Source organism: Bidens hawaiensis, unplaced genomic scaffold (genome assembly GCF_021521415.1).
Source record: "Bidens hawaiensis isolate Kalapana, Puna unplaced genomic scaffold, B.hawaiensis_p1.1 tig00000458_1, whole genome shotgun sequence".
Lineage (NCBI taxonomy): Eukaryota > Viridiplantae > Streptophyta > Magnoliopsida > Asterales > Asteraceae > Bidens > Bidens hawaiensis.
Genome location: NW_027491030.1, coordinates 4489918 through 4505032, shown reverse-complemented (window position 1 = coordinate 4505032; position 15115 = coordinate 4489918).

The window sequence follows — 15115 nt, the reverse complement described above, 5'->3', positions numbered from 1 at the left end:
AGAGAGAGAGAGAGAGATGAAGGTTGCTTGGTTGTATGAATTCCGTTCTCCTTTCAACGTCTTTCCAAGTTTCTAACCTACAACGTCTACTTATAAACAACCTTTGTCAGTTTCAGTAGTTAAATTAATTAATATTAATTATTTAAAAATGTTACAAAGTTAGTTGTTGGTAACGATTCAAGACTTTTTGTAAACAACCAGTTTTCCTAAATATGGTAAACTAAATAATTACAATAACAACAGCGCCATTAATTTGTAAATTATTATTATACTATATTTTATTGATCACTAAACCTATTAGGCCGTAATTTAGGTAGACTATATATTAGACTACATGCATGCATATGTATATGATACATGTATACACGTGCACACATATAAATTATATATATATATATATATATATATATAAAAAGTTGGTTATCCTAAAAAAACATACATAATACTTCTAAAAAATAAATATGTAAGAAGCCATCAGGTTGCGACATGTGTATCATAAATGATAGGGATAAACGCATCTGACTAAAAACGTAAAAATGAACTGGCTACGACACGTAAATTAGACTAGACGCATGCACCGTGTACTAGCTAGGAGAGTAGAGTACGGTTGGGATAAACACACCATTATACGTACATATTCGATCTAAGGCTGTCCAAACTGCTCGCCACTCGCCGCTCATTCGTCGTTCGCTCGAATTTTGTTTGAAAAATGCTCGTTCGATTTCGGCTCGGTTTGGAAGTGAGCCGTTCGGCTCGGTTCAGTTTAAAAGCAATCCAAGCACGAGCAAAGCCTCGCTCGGTTTAGTTCGGTTCGTTTTGCTCGAATTAGTTTTTATTTATTAGTTTTATATATAATTTTTATGTATATATATAAAAGTATACTATTTTTTAAAGTTTTTAAAATTTTCCTCTTTTGTGTTGAATTCAAAGTTCAAATTTAAACCATAGCCACTCGTTTTATATATGTTTTGTTGTTAACTATGAGTTTTATACATTTTAAAGGTGAAAGTTTAGACAATTTAGAGTTAAAAGTCTTGAATTAATGATATTTTGAAGTTTTAGAAATTTAAAATTGGAAACTTTGTACGAAATCAAGCAAAACCAAACCGAACCAAGCCGCTCGGTTTCAAAACCAAACCAAGTTCAAGCATAAAGATATTGCTCGGTTCTTTAAATTCAATCCGCTCGGTTCGGCTCGCCTTCAAACCAAACCAAGTATGAGTATGCCCGCGTTCGGTTCGGTTCGGTTCGGTTCGTGAACAGCCCTAATTCGATCGACCAACCATATATCTAAGAACCATTTTGTAAATATAATACTATATTAAAATAAAAAGCACTAAAATTCTCTATAACTTTTATAATTCTTAAGTTTAGCTTGGATTTCTTCAATTTCAATGTATATTTAGTCATAAGACCACCCGTAATGGGTGCTTTATGTGTGGCGTGTAGGACGAAAACGCGGGGGGTACACCGCCCCCCCTGGGTGAAGCCAAATTTTCAAGCGTTGTATATACAACGCTGAGAAATGGCAAAAATGACCGTTGGAAAATTAAAAAAAAATGACCGTTGGAAAATAAATAAAAAAAAATTTATTTCCTATATATTAAACCATTTCATTCCCAATCAAACCTCATTAAATTTATAAAAATTCTCTTTCAACTCTATAAAAATTCCTTTACACCAAATTCACTATATATGAATCCTCCATCTATATATAAACAGTTTTTCGGGCCCGACCAACAAGCCGAGGACGTGGAGGAGGAACGGGCGGTTACGAGTGCGATTATGCTCGCGACACAGTATATGAGTTCCGTTACGGGTGCGATTAGCTCTCCACCCCCCGTTTCAACAATAACATATATCGAACGAGATCGTGCCGAAGCCAACAACCGGTTGATGGCGGATTACTTCTGCGACACGCCGAGATACAAGAACCCGAAGACCTTTAGGCGTCGTTTTCGGATGTCTAAAAATTTATTTATGCGCATCACCAATGATTTGGAGCGTGAGTTTGATTACTTTAAGCAAAAGCCTGATGCTCGAGGGACGCTAGGATTCACGGCTATTCAGAAGGTTACGTCAGCCGTGCGCGTGCTCGCTTACGGAAACACGACCGACATCAACGACGAGTATTTAAAGATGGCCGAAAAAACAACTCGGGACACCTTGGAGTATTTTTGTTACGGTACGTTTTGTTTTTTTTTAAATAGTTTATCACTTGTTTACTGTGATCATTTATTTTATAAAAATTATGTAAAATATAAGAATATTTAAACTATATGGACCACATTATCTGAGAGAGCCCAACGTTAACGATCTACAACGTCTTTATGAGGCACATACAATGGTACATGGTTTCCCCGGCATGATAGGTGTGACATTCGTCAAATTCGGATTTCGATTTTCTTTCACGCTTTATTTTAATAAGTTATACTTCAAACCCATCATGTAGGCGTGTACAAATCGTTGTTCATTTAACATAAAAATTAGTTTATAAGTTGTAAGGGTAATCTTTGCCATTTTTGAACCTATATTAACTTTTATTAAGTTTTATACCATTTTTGTAAAACAATTAGAACTTGAGGGGCTAAAATGTAACATTTATATACCATATATATATTAAAAACCCTAACCCTATTTTTATTATAACCACCAGCCGCCACCCCCCCCCCCCAACCGATTTCCGGCGAAGCCGATTTCCGACGAAGAAGCTGTCGGCCACCACCTCTCCACCGCACCACCACCTCACTCTCCCCTGTTCACCGCAGCCACCACCCTCCCCTTTCTCCCTTCGTTTTCCGGCGAGCCTCCCCTCCTTCGCTTTTCCGGCGACTGGAAAACCGGCCGCCATGGTCACTCTGTCCCGCAACTCTCTCTCTCAATCGCTCCCTCTCTCTTTCTCTACCTCTCTGTCTCTCTCGGCTTTCTCTCTCTGTATCTCTCTCGGCTTTCTCTCTATCTCTCTCGGCTCACTCTATCTCTCTCTCTCTCTCTCTCTCTCCGTGTTATCTCTCTCTCGCAGCTCTCTCTCTCTCTCAGCCTTCGTTTTCCGGCGGCTGTTGTTGCTTCGTCTCCAGCGGGTTCGGTTCGTTTGCTTCCCGATATCGAACCACGACTCGTGAACACGAAAAAGGTATATAATTTGGGGTTTGGTATTGTTAATCTTTCATATATTGATTTGTCAGAATTAGATTGTTAATAATTGGCTTGGTAGTATCGGTTATGTTTTTGGTCAAATACTTTGAAACGAATCGGGTTTGTGTTGTTGGTATGAATTGGGTAAAAGATGAATACCCGGGAAATGGATATAATAAGTTCTTGGGTTTAGTTATTTTGGTTCGGTTTGGTTGGTACGTTTGTTAAATTAGAGGTCTCGGGTTCGGGTCATCCTAGATCGGTTTTTGGTATTGTTTCTTGTTATACTTAATAAATTTATTATTACTATTAGTATTAACATAAATATGTAAAGATTATTATTATTATTATTAACTAGATATAGTATTATCATTATTATTATTAACAAGATTATTAATATTATTATTACTACTATAATCTTTTAACAAAACTATTATTATTATCATTATTATTATAAATATTAAAGTTATTAATATTATTAAAGATCATCTTATTATTATCTTCATATTATTATCATCAATTATTAGCAATAATATCATTATAGCTATTTTATGAATTCGTTTAGAAATCAAACCGACATCGAGTATAATATCATTATTTACTATCAATATTATTTATTATTATTATTATTTTTATCAACAACATTTTAACTAATACTAAGATCGTTATTCTTAAACTAATATTATTAGTATTATTAATAATAATTATTGTTATTATTATTCAAAGCCTAAAACCTATCCATACACACGCAAGTTTCGTTTTACCCTTAATTTATATATATATATATATGTATATGTATACCTACATACAACTAGTGTACGTATAACAACCTCATGTGTTCAAATAATCACTTATAGATTATAAACTCTTTCAAGATTAACGGTTTACATGTTATGTCCATATCTTATAAATTATCTTTGTAAAATGTAATATTGTCATGACAACAAAAATTTGATTATAAGGAATTGCTTTCAAAGATTCTTAAACGATTATATGTATGATTTCAAGATTTTAAATATTGTCACCTAAGGTGATGAACCTCTTAATAAATTTATAAGTACGAGGTTTCATTCTGAATGATGAATGCGGGGTTTATTCAGTAAAAAAAATTAAAATTTACAACTTTCACCATATTGCATAAACTCAATGATCATGGCTTTGCAAATCTTTTGAGACGCGCCTATGAATATTTTATATTGTAACACAAATTTTTACTCAATAACAACTTACGCGACTATTACCTCTTATTATCGCAAGCATCATCACTTTATATATTTTATTTTCATCACGATAACTCTATGTTTACAAACTCCTTTAACAAATTGGACTTACAAGATTTACTTTTGATAATGATCAAAACCTTTCTTTAGCCAGCGATACCGCGATATATTGATATTATTATATTCATTTTCTTGGAAACAATAAAACGACTTTACTTGAGATTTCATTACGATGTTATTCTTATATTTCCAATGAACATAGAAAACGCGATTTACCTATTTCGTCATTTAATCGAGTCTCACTATTATTGCGATTTTCTTTCCCATTGATGAGATGTTTCAATGGTAACTTTATGAACATGAGATTTCATTTTGGTGTTTGATTTGACCGAATCCAAGCTATTCAATAACAATTTGTGTAATACTTTCAAAACTTTAACTTCGCCAAAAAAATATCGTTTATCTTTTAAACGATATTTTCATGACTATGTTGTTATATTTGAGCATTTATGTAAACTCGATTTTATACCTTATACTATATTATTTCATCTAATCTATTAACGGCCTATGTGTGGCTGTCTACAAGTTTTGGCGCTATTAGAAACCGTTATTATAATAACGATTATATAAATGGTTTCACAATAGTGGTCGTATTCACGTTTTATCACATTTCATCGATTGTTTTGTTTGTTAATCTAATGCTATTTTATTTATATTGATGCACGTATGCGTCACCCCAAAGAAACTCACATCATTCTCATGTTATCACATTTCATGTAATCATATCCTCAAATACTTATAACCTCAAGTGTGTTCACGTGTGAAATTCATCATACGACGTTATTGTAAGTTGTATAATCGTTTATCCTAACTCTATGTGATCATTTATTGGACTTTTCATTTCTATCTATCGAGTTTCATCTTATCAATTTTATTTATTACCTCGATTTATAAACTTTGGTAACTATCTTGATGACATTTGACTTTAAATCCCGTTTCGTAATTTTTACCATGGATTTTATTTATTTGATCGTCTTTACTTATTTAAACCAAATAGTTATTTTCACCTTGATTATACTTTAAGATTTTAACTGTTTCATTTATTTATCCCATTTTCCTACTTACTAAAAAGTCAATCCCGAAATTCTCAACCACTAGTACTGTTTTGGTCAATATTGGTAAAAATTCAACAAATTTATTTACACATCTATTATTTAAAGATTTCAAAATAAATGTCTCTTAAACCACAGAATGGAACGAACCATGTGGACCATACGGCGATCGAAATAATTATGGGTGTACACTTAATTATCGGAATCCCCGTATGGAAGCCATGGTAAGTACGGTTATGTGCGATAACTCAGACCTAAGGATGATGGCAAAAAAAAACGATAGAAATGCGAATCGTGATAAAGGCATGGTGGATACGCCGCTGGTACTTCCTATATATAAGTGTCTTTATTATGTTCTCATTTGTAGCTCTTTTTTTTCGATTCATGCTAGGATTTGACGTTATTCGTTTGCTTAAAATTTGTTCATGCAATTAACTTACTAAAGACAACATTCGTTAATAATTACTTTTCTTTAAGTTTATTTTAATTTCGGGACGAAATTTCCGAAAAGTTGGGGATACTGTGACATTCGTCAAATTCGTATTTCGATTTTCTTTCACGCTTTATTTTAATAAGTTATACTTCAAACCCATCATGTAGGCGTGTACAAATCGTTGTTCATTTAACATAAAAATTAGTTTATAAGTTGTAAGGGGTAATCTTTGCCATTTTTGAACCTATATTAACTTTTATTAAATTTTATACCATTTTTGTAAAACAATTAGAACTTGAGGGGCTAAAATGTAACATTTATATACCATATATATATTAAAAACCCTAACCCTATTTTTATTATAACCACCAGCCGCCACACCCCCCCCAACCGATTTCCGGCGAAGCCGATTTCCGGCGAAGAAGCTGTCGGCCACCACCTCTCCACCGCACCACCACCTCACTCTCCCCTGTTCACCGCAGCCACCACCCTCCCCTTTCTCCCTTCGTTTTCCGGCGAGCCTCCCCTCCTTCGCTTTTCCGGCGACTGGAAAACCGGCCGCCGTGGTCACTCTGTCCCGCAACTCTCTCTCTCAATCGCTCCCTCTCTCTTTCTCTACCTCTCTGTCTCTCTCGGCTTTCTCTCTCTCTCTATCTCTCTCGGCTTTCTCTCTATCTCTCTCGGCTCACTCTCTCTCTCTCTCTCTCTCTCCGTGTTATCTCTCTCTCGCAGCTCTCTCTCTCTCTCAGCCTTCGTTTTCCGGCGGCTGTTGTTGCTTCGTCTCCAGCGGGTTCGGTTCGTTTGCTTCCCGATATCGAACCACGACTCGTGAACACGAAAAAGGTATATAATTTGGGGTTTGGTATTGTTAATCTTTCATATATCGATTTGTCAGAATTAGATTGTTAATAATTGGCTTGGTAGTATCGGTTATGTTTTTGGTCAAATACTTTGAAACGAATCGGGTTTGCGTTGTTGGTATGAATTGGGTAAAAGATGAATACCCGGGAAATGGATATAATAAGTTCTTGGGTTTTGTTATTTTGGTTCGGTTTGGTTGGTACGTTTGTTAAATTAGAGGTCTCGGGTTCGGGTCATCCTAGATCGGTTTTTGGTATTGTTTCTTGTCATACTTAATAAATTTATTATTACTATTCGTATTAACATAAATATGTAAAGATTATTATTATTATTATTAACTAGATATAGTATTATCATTATTATTATTATTAACAAGATTATTAATATTATTATTACTACTATTATCTTTTAACAAAACTATTATTATTATCATTATTATTATAAATATTAAAGTTATTAATATTATTAAAGATCATCTTATTATTATCTTCATATTATTATCATCAATTATTAGCAATAATATCATTATAGCTATTTTATGAATTCGTTTAGAAATCAAACCGACATCGAGTATAATATCATTATTTACTATCAATATTATTTATTATTATTATTATTTTTATCAACAACATTTTAACTAATACTAAGATCGTTATTCTTAAACTAATATTATTAGTGTTATTAATAATAATTATTGTTATTATTATTATTATTATCATTATTATCTTATATATCTATATATATATATATATTCATAACATGTTCTAAAACTATTATTATCATTACTATCATTATCATTAATAATATTATTATAAACTTGATTATCAATTCATTTTTTTATAAAACCGAACCATTGATTAAAAACCCGTCTTGTCCTTTTTAATATTAGTTTAGCTAATTAAAAGCCTCAATAAAATAATATTATTTTTATTTTAATTATCAATTAAGTGTGAGTCCTTAATCGTTAACAAATTAACCGGTAACCCGATTAACAACCGAACCGTCTCATTCAATGTTTCCAATATAGTTTCATTATGGCTTCAAGTTCATTAATATATATTACATTATTTATTTTAGCTAAGGTGTTTATCGTTTCAAGTCAGATCTGTTCGTTTACCGTTCGAGCTTCATTTATTTATCTATTTATTTATCGGTTCATCAATCGAGGTGAGTACTTTCATACCCCTTTTTCCATCTTTCGTTTTGGGGTGACATTTCATACTTATCAAACTAAATGCTTTAATTACTTGCATCTTCAACCCACAAACGTGATTGTATACCTTACTTGAATAATTGCTCGATTTGGTGTTGTATGCTTATTTGACTATGTGTTTACAGCTTTTGGATGGTGAAACTATAAATCCTATACCATTTGGCAATGGCAAGGTGTCGTTAACGTATGCTATTAACGATAACTATAAATCCTAGACTACTCGGCATCCCCTTGTAGTTAGGTGGTGCTAATGTGAGCTTATTAGCAACTGTCATAAAATCCTAGACTAATTGCCAATAGCTAGGTGTCGCTAACTTGTTTAGCGATAACTATTTATTCCAGTTTATAGCTCTTATTTATTGTTTTGTATACAAGTTTTGTGGATTTTCATACTATACACTTATATGCTCAAACTTATGAATTGCTCACCAACCTTTGTGTTGACAAACTTTATTTTATGAAATATTACAGGTTTGACTTTTGTTGACTCGAGTGCTTGACGGAAAACGTTACCAAGACCTTTAGGATATTAGCAAAACGAACAATATAATTATTACTTGTATTCAGTTTGTTTGTGTAGACGAGAAGTGTTGTTTATCGATTTGTTGAAATAAAATGAGTTAAATGAATATTGTCACTTTAAATAGTGTCTTGTGTATTTGTCCAATCACGTTGTACCCCGACATGTTCGCCTTTGGTCGGGGTGTGACAATAGGAAGTGTAGATTGCATGCATTGGGAATGGGCTAATTGTCCAACTGCATGGCGAGGTCAATTCACACGAGGTGACCAAAAGGTACCAACGGTCAGCCTTCAAGCGATCGCTTCATACGACCTTTGGATTTGGTCGGCATTCTTTGGTGTTCCCGGTTCCAACAATGACATAACCGTCTTAGAGCAGTCTCCTGTGATGGAGAGTTACATATCTGGGACCGTTCCCGTCGCTTCGTTTTAGGCTAACGATAACTTCTACGATCATGGGTACTATCTAGGTGATGGAATATATCCAGAGTTCGCGATAATTGTTAAAACATTCAGAGACCCGATGGATGAAAAAAGACAGTATTTTAAGAAAGTGCAAGAGTCTGCGAGAAAGGATATCGAGAGGTATTTTGGTGTTCTTCAACAACGATGGCATTATGTTAAAAATCCTTGTCGTCTGTGGTCTTTAGAAATAATGAGATGTGCTATGTATGCGTGTATCATAATGCATAACATGATCATCGAGGACGAGAGAAGAGCAATATGTCCAACTTTCATACCGGACCCGGATCCACTACGGACTCCGGCAAGTATGGAGCAACGACTCGAAAACTCGGATTCCGTGCGGTCAAGAGATACATAACGCACTAAAGGAGGATTTGGTCCAACATCTTTGGATGTATCGGCCTCTGCCTGGTGGAAACGATGAGGAGGACGACGACGACGACGACGATGAAGACAACGACGACGATAAAAACTACGATGAGGACGATGAGGAGGACGAGGACGACGACGAATAGGGCGAAGACGACGACGACAACGACGAATAGTTTTTTTTTATTTTTTCTTGTAATATTTATTTAATATAATATTATTGTTATTTGATTATTCTTATTAAAAATTTAAAAAAAAAAACAAAAAGTGTAAAAGTGACTGGGCGCCACGTGGCGCATAACCCCTGGATGTGGAGAGTTATGACTACAGCCTGTTTTTGTACAAAACCATAACTCTGACTGAGCGCCACATGGCGCATAACCCCTGGATGTGGAGCTTTACGACTACACATGGTCTAAGACGCACCGAGTAGGTAACACATGCACTACATGAAAATGGATAAAACAGTGCGTCTTTTTAGCGATGAGAAAGCTGATGTGCCTTCACTACTAGAATTTTACATTTTTAACTTGAAAAATGGTTTGCCATATTTTTACACGCATAACTGCACAACTTAAATAAAAAAAATAGTTGATTTTATGCTATATTTTTCTAAATAAAAATGTACATAAAGAAGATTTCATGTTAGATAAATGTTAAAATACACAAAAAAAAAACACACAAGCATAACTCTCTTATTTGCTAATTTTCAACTACGTACTAAGTCAAAACTATTTTTAAGTTAATTACAAACTGGCATCGTCTCTGCGTCTCATCGATCTTAGTCATTTATCTGTTTTTATCAATCATCGGTATAGATTTATTGTCACGAATTCCTACTTTTATGTTAGTTTCGACTACTACTAACAAAAAATAAAAAGTATTTTGACGTTAGTTTCGACTGCTCTATCAACGGTAATTTAAACAATAAAAAGTTAAAAGCTACAACAAACTTATCACACATTTGTATTGATATTGCTATATAAAATATATGAAGAAAATAAATAGTGATGGATGATGTGAGGTTGGTAATGTAGTTAGAAGCCGTAAAGATGAGGGTATGTGTGTATTAGGTCTGGATCACCTTTCAAACCTAACTAACATTAACAGGTTAGACCTTAAACTCTACCTTGCATGCTTAACTTCCTATGAATATTATTTTATCTAACCTCATTTTTGGCTAACAACAAAAAACATATTTTACACGACTGTCCATATAATATGCAACTTTTCAAGCCTCCAAAAATATATTTGTTTTTTAATCATGGAAGTTAACCCACTGTCAAAAAATTCACTGAACTCATCAATATCTTGCTAATTTACGAGTAACTAACATAATTAGTTGAATCTTGATTGAATCAATATCTTGCTAGTTTTCAACTCCAACTAATTATGTTTGAATTTTGTTTCCTTTAATTTCCAACAAAGCTTCAACTAATTATGTTAGTTACTGGTTAGCAAGATATTGATGAGTCCCGTGAATTTCAACTAATTATGTTGGTTTTGTTGGGAAATTAAAGGAAACAAGATTCAAACCTGGGACATATGCTAAGACCATGTGTAGTTAAAACGCCACACCCTTGGGTGTTTTGCGCCATGCGTCATCCCCGTTAGCAACGGAGATTTTTGAAAAAAGTGGCGTAATGGGCAAAACGACACAACTCTCTTACAATAATTACATATATATATATTCAACTCTCTTTGCCCTCCCCACACAAAATTTTATTAAAATTCGTGCCACCTTCGCGTTTTGTAGGAAAAGTCAACTCCAAAATGCCAAGCCAAACCGCCAGGGGGGGTGCCCCCAGCGTTTCCACTCCAAAATGCCACAACGTGGCCTGAGTACGCTTGGTCTAAGGGGAATCATATGCTTACAACTGCACTATCAGATGAAGATTTCCCTGAATTATGTTTGGAATTTTGTAATTTTTCAATAACTTTAGTTTAAAATGGGTAGGTTCGATCCAATGGCACTAGCTTTTCGTTATTTGAAAAAAAATTATTTTTAATCTTCTTACTCATTTTTTTTATGAGGAAAATGACCAAAATAAACCATTGACTGGTCAAAGTCATAGAAATGACCAATTGAAAGTTTCTTACCTTCAAAATGTTACGAGTGAACATGTGTTTGACTTTGACCAGTCAAATGTCCATTTTGGTCATTTTTGTTTCTTTTATAACAATTCTTTTGCTCTATCGTCATCATCGAAACTTAATACAATCTGAGTCGGTTCATTTTCATAAAGATAGATGAATTCGACACATCAGAAGTTCATCACTCGATCAAGATCTTGTAAGCGAAACTAACAACTTTTCAAGTAAAACACATAAAACATGTTGATCATACCAGAAAACAACCAATTTCTTAATGTTGTTTGTACACAAAAAGAATGCAACTGTATTTCAAAACATAAGAGGTGCTACCACCTAGTATCAACTGTATGAACATAGTAACTACTAACTTGACAGTTAAAAATAACATAAACAAGCATTTTACCCGGCGCGTTGCGCCGGGGCAGGTCGGTAAAACCCGGGCAATGGTAAAACCCACGAGTTATCGTCGCAAGTGTTGAGGCGGTAAGTCAACGGGAAATCGGTCGGTTTCAGTCACGTGTGTTATTGTACCGGAACTAAAGCCAAATTAAATAAAATCAAAAAATAATAAAATTTGAGATGGACCAAGTGGCGTCGGCCGGTAAAACTCGGTCGTAGGTAAAAACCCTACCGTTGTCTATCTCAGGCGTTGAGATGATGAGTCTACGCAAATTCGGTTGGTTTTTGTCACGTTCGTTACGGTAGGAACAACAACGAAAAACAAAATTGGCATTTGGTTGGTTTTAGCTACGTTTGTTACGGTACTGGAACTAAAACAAAACGTAATTGACTTTCGGTCGGTTTTCGTTACGTTTGTTACGGTACTGGAACTAAAACAAAACGTAATTGACTTTTGGTCGGTTTTCGTTACGTTTGTTACAGACCGAAACTAAAATAAACCAAAAAGGACCAATAAGTGTTCGACTGGTTTTCGTTATGTTTGTTACGGACCAAAATTAAAACAAACTAAAAATGACCAATAAGGTGCCTCAAATTTACCCAGTCAAGATTTTGCGACACCAAACTTTATAATTGTATTATATAATAATAATAATAATAATAACAACATGGGTCATATTTTGTATAAGCTATTTGTTTATTTCCTCATGAATGAAGCCATACCCACCAACCGCACTTGGATTTAGTCTTCCTGTTACTAGCCATTGCGGGTTCTTGTTTACTCTAATTGGGTTCAAATCATTTTCGGGTCGAACCCGCAAACCGCTTAGCTAAACGTAGGGGTGGGGGCTTTTTTAATCGGGTTTTATGTTATATAAATCCTACTTGTTTACCAGCCCAACTAAGATTCGGGTTAATCGGTTTTGGGCTTTTAAGTACAAGTTAAAATGCATACTTTAAATTTTTACTTAACATGGTATTGATTAGATATTAACACAAATCGTCAAATATAAGAACCTAACAATATGATCATCGTTCAAACAAATGCAGTAAACATATATACAGATCACTTAAAAAAATGTCACAAATAATAACAGTAATAACGGACGAGACTCGATACAAATTAAATTAACATACTACACAAACAACTAAAGCACTATTAGCTAATTATCTTAGTTGTTTGTAAGCTTCTCACTTTAAAAAATCGTTTGTATTTGATCCAAACACCGATAATTACATTCGAAATTTTGGGTTTTTACATGTTTTATATCTACATTATTTTTAAATAAACTAAATAATTGTTTAATAAAACAAAAATCATAATACTTTGATGAATTAGTTGACGGAAAATTCTCAAAATAACCTATTTGAAAAAAGAAGTTACTAAAATGTCTTTCTTTTTGAAAAATTTCCAAAATAGCCCGTCTCAACTTTATGTTCACGTATAAACTCGAAAGGCAACGATGAGATTCAAACGATCCAATTAGAAACTGACACGTGACGGATTGGTCTCAAACTCATCATCACAATGAGATTAAGATCAATCTCATCATGACGATGAGATTTAGAGTCAAGTTTTAGTTTTTAATTGGGTAGTTTGAATCTCTCATGGTTAACTTCTAAATTTATGCGTGTAGATGAAGTTGGGACGAGTTATTTTGAAAGTTTTTCAATAAGACCATCATCTATAGACGATGTAGGGGCGGTATCCCCTCGGAACACCCCCGAGGGGTGACTTCGGAGGGGCGTGGGGGGGGGTGTTATGAAGACAGACCAACTTTGAAGGGGTGGGGGGGCATCCAACTTCTCTCTCTCTCTCTCTCTCACACACACACATATATATATATGCATATATAGAATAGGGCAACAAAGGGGCAACAAACCACAATGGAGTGTCTTCAAAACCCGATTTCATACGTGATGATGACGAGGAGAGGGATGGCGAATGGTCTAAGGTATGGAAGCAAACGAGCTAAGCTGCTCGCGAGCTACTAGAGATCGGCTCGTGAAAAAGCTCGATTGAGCCAAGCTTAAACAAGCCCGATCTTCACTTATCGAGCTCGAGCCGACTCGCAAGTCTAAACGAGCTTGTCATGTAATATTTTTTAATATATATATATATATATATATATATATAGAGAGAGAGAGAGAGAGAGAGAGAGAAATGTTAAAATAAAAAGTTTATGTTTTCCTAAAAAGTGTAGGAAGAATTTTCCACCATTAGATTAACATCATCTATCAAGGGTAGGATTGTAATCTTACTTAATTATCTTGTTATGGTATGTTCATATGTAATTAATGAAAATTAAATAAGTTCCAAAATATTTTCCTTGCTAATCGACATTTAGTTTTAACATTCAAAAAAAAAATTTAACCACCTAATGATATTATCATTCACAATATTGTATATTCTAGATCAATATTCTATGCTATTAATCTCCCGGATCAATATTCTACAAAACAACTTCTTAAATTCTTATGCTTACCACCACATATATTAAAACACACATCTATCCTAAATTAAATATAACATCACACAATATACGTTGAACACCATTAAATCAACACCACCTATGCGTAACCGTTTGAATCCATAAACATTAAATTCATAAAAAGTTTCAGTTCTTGCAAAAACAAAAAGCAGGTTAAGGTTTTGCCAAAACCTTTTAAATCCAAAACAAAAACATAAGTCTTAATATTCATAATCACATAATCAAAAAACTTCTACTAACATATCAACATAGATTCAAGCGCTCGATGATTCTTGACTGCGATGTGTTTTCGAGTTCCATCTTCTCATCATCACGCAAACTATCATACAACATCAAATGACGCACAACCTCCTGTTTTGTCATGTTTATTTCGCTCAACAAAATCATTCCAACATATTTCCTTCGAAGATCGTTTAGCTCCGCCTTTTGTTTTCCTATAACTCTTCCACGAGCATCCACCTCTGTTGAAATCCTGCATTCAGCAAACCATTATTTTGTCACACAACCCTTAAAGGTCTCTTCTTCACCTCATTCTCGGAGCCTAGACCTCTGAAAGTAGTGTTGTATGCTCTTTGTGGGCTTCTCCGAGCTAACAAACCGAAAACCAGCGTGTTACTTACAAACCAACAAAACAACATACATATATAACTTACAAACAAACTAACTAACTCATAACCTCCCATATTTTACAACTTCTTACAGCAACTACGCACTCAAAAAAACATCCCCGTATAGACCATACAAAAAACTCATAACCTCCCATATTTTACAACTTCTTACAACCGGACCCCATACAATAAA